Below are 3482 nucleotides of genomic sequence, written 5' to 3'. Positions count from 1 at the left end.
GGCCATTTTAGCAACAGTAAATAAAACAAACTAGGTAAAGTAAATGCAAGTAACTAATTTTTTTGCGTTTTTGATATAGCAAACAAGATAGCAAATAAAGTAAAACTAGCAACTAATTTTTTTTGTATTTTGATTTAGTGCAGCAAACAAAGTAGTAAATAAAACTAAGCAAGACAAAAACAAAGTAAAGAGATTGAGAAGTGGAGACTCCCTTGCAGCGTGTCTTGATCTCCCCGGCAACGGCGCCGAGAAAATATGCTTGATGGCGTGTAACTCACACGTTCGTTGGGAACCCCAAGAGGAAGGTATGATGCGCACAGCAGCAAGTTTTCCCTCGGAAAGAAACCAAGGTTTATCGAACCAGGAGGAGCCAAGAAGCACGTTGAAGGTTGATGGCGGCGGGATGTAGTGCGGCGCAACACCGGGGATTCCGGCGCCAACGTGGAACCTGCACAACACAACCAAAGTACTTTGCCCCAACGAAACAGTGAGGTTGTCAATCTCACCGGCTTGCTGTAACAAAGGATTAACCGTATTGTGTGGAAGATGATTGTTTGCAGAAAACAAGTAGAACAAGTATTGCAGTAGATTGTATTTCAGTAAAGAGAATTGGACCGGGGTCCACAGTTCACTAGAGGTGTCTCTCCCATAAGACAAATAGCATGTTGGGTGAACAAATTACAGTTGGGCAATTGACAAATAAAGAGAGCATGACCATGCACATACATATCATGATGAGTATTGTGAGATTTAATTGGGCATTACGACAAAGTACATAGACCGCCATCCAGCATGCATCTATGCCTAAAAGTCCACCTTCAGAGTTATCATCCGAACCCCTTCCAGTATTAAGTTGCAAAGCAACGTACAATTGCATTAAGTATTGTGCGTAATGTAATCAACAACTACATCCTTAGACATAGCATCAATGTTTTATCCCTAGTGGCAACAAGCACAACACAACCTTAGAACTTTTCGTCACCGTCCCGGTGTCAATGCAGCATGAACCCACTATCGAGCATAAGTACTCCCTCTTGGAGTTACAAGCATCTACTTGGCCGGAGCATCTACTAGTAACGGAGAGCATGCAAGATCATAAATAACACATAGGTATAACTTTGATAATCAACATAACAAGTATTCTCTATTCATCGGATCCCAACAAACGCAACATATAGAATTACATATAGATGATCTTGATCATGTTAGGCAGCTCACAAGATCCGACAATGATAGCACAATGGGGAGAAGACAACCATCTAGCTACTGCTATGGACCCATAGTCCAGGGGTAGACTACTCACACATCACACCGGAGGCGACCATGGCGGTGTAGAGTCCTCCGGGAGATGATTCCCCTCTCCGGCAGGGTGCCGGAGGCGATCTCCTGGATCCCCGAGATGGGATCGGCGTTGGCGGCGTCTCCGGAAGGTTTTCCGTATCGTGGCTCTCGGCATCGGGGGTTTCATCACGGAGGCTTTAAGTAGGCGGAAGGGCAAGTCAAGAGGCGGCACGGGGGCCCGGACCATAGGCCGGCACGGCCGAGGGTGGGCCGCGCCGCCCTAGGGTTTGGGCACCTCGTGGCCCCACTTCGTTTCATCTTCGGACTTCCGGAAGCTTCGTGGAAAAATAGGCCCCCGGGCGTTGATTTCGTCCAATTCCGAGAATATTTCCTTACTAGGATTTCTGAAACCAAAAACAGCAGAAAAACAGAATCGGCACTTCGGCATCTTGTTAATAGGTTAGTTCTAGAAAATGCACGAATATGACATAAAGTGTGCATAAAACATGTAGATAACATCAATAATGTGGCATGGAACAAAAGAAATTATCGATACGTCGGAGACGTATCACATATCTTATGGATAATTGTCAACACAAAGTAATACAATAAGTGCAATAAGCAAGCATGTAAGAATCAATGCACACAGTTGACCCATGTGTTTGCTTCTAAGATAGAAAGAAGTAGGTAAACTGACTCAACATAAAGTAAAAGAAAGGCCCTTCGCAGAGGGAAGCAGGGATTAAATCATGTGCTAGAGCTTTTCAAGTTTTGAAATCATAAAGAGAGCATAAAAATAAAGTTTTGAGAGGTGTTTGTTGTTGTCAACGAATGGTAGTGGACACTCTAACCCCCTTGTCAAACAGACTGTCAAAGAGTGGCTCCCATGAAGGACGTTATCTCTACCAGCAAGGTAGATCATCCCTCTTCTCTTTTGTTTACACATGTATATTGGTTTTATTTATAGATGACACTCCTCCCAACCTTTTTCTTTCACAAGACCTGGCTAACCGAATCCTCGGGTGCATTCCAACATTTCACATACCATGGAGGAGTGTCTATTACAAAATTAAGTTGCTTACTGATAAATCAGGGCAAAACATGTGAAGAGAATTATTAATGAAAGTTAATTAATTGGGGCTGGGCACCCCGTTGCCGACTCTTTTTGCAAAATTATTGGATAAGCGGATGTATATGCCACTAGTCCATTGGTGGAAGTCTCGCCCAACAAGATTGAAAGATAAAACACCACATACTTCCTCATGAGCTATAAAACATTGACACAAATAAGGAGTAATAAAGTTTTAAATTGTTTAAAGGTAGCACATGAAGTATTTACTTGGAATGGCAGAAAAATACCACATAGTAGGTAGTTATGGTGGACACAAATGGCACAGGTTTTGGCTCAAGGATTTGGATGCACGAGAAACATTCCCTCTCAGTACAAGGCTTTGGCTAGCAAGGTTGTTTGAAGCAAACACAAGTATAAACCGGTATAACAAAACTTACATAAGAACATATTGCAAGCATTATAAGATTTCCTGTTTTCTTATGTTCCATGCTTGTTTTATGACAATACCTACATGTTTTGTTCACACTTTATGATGATTTTATGTGTTTTCCGGAACTAACCTATTGACGAGATGCCGAAGTGCCAGTTCCTGTTTTCTGCTGTTTTTGGTTTCAGAAATCCTAGTAAGGAAATATTCTCGGAATTGTACGAAATCAACGCCCAACATCTTATAATTGCACGAAGCTTCCAGAACACCCGAGAGGGACCAGAGGAGGGCCACATGGGGCCCACACGTGTGGGCGGCGCGACCAAGGAGCTAGGCACGCCGCCTACTGTGTGGTGGCCCCGTCAGCCTTCCGACTCCGCCTCTTCGCCTATAAGAAGCCCCCTGACCTAAATCTTCGAGACGAATAAGCCACGGTACGAGAAACCTTCCAGAGCCGCCACCATCGCGAAGCCAAGATCTGGGGGACAGGAGTCTCTGTTCCGGCACGCCGCCGGGACGGGGAAGTGCCCCTGGAAGGCATGTCCATCGACACCACCGCCATCTTCATCACCGCTGCTGTCTCCCATGAGGAGGGAGTAGTTCTCCATCGAGGCTAAGGGTTGTACCGGTAGCTATGTGGTTAATCTCTCTCCTATGCACTTCAATACAATGATCTCATGAGCTGCCTTATGATACGTCTCC

The sequence above is a fragment of the Lolium rigidum genome, chromosome 6 (assembly GCF_022539505.1).
Source record: "Lolium rigidum isolate FL_2022 chromosome 6, APGP_CSIRO_Lrig_0.1, whole genome shotgun sequence".
NCBI classification, from domain to species: Eukaryota; Viridiplantae; Streptophyta; class Magnoliopsida; order Poales; family Poaceae; genus Lolium; species Lolium rigidum.
The sequence above is the reverse complement of the archived record's forward strand: the minus strand, read 5'-3'. Positions refer to the sequence as shown.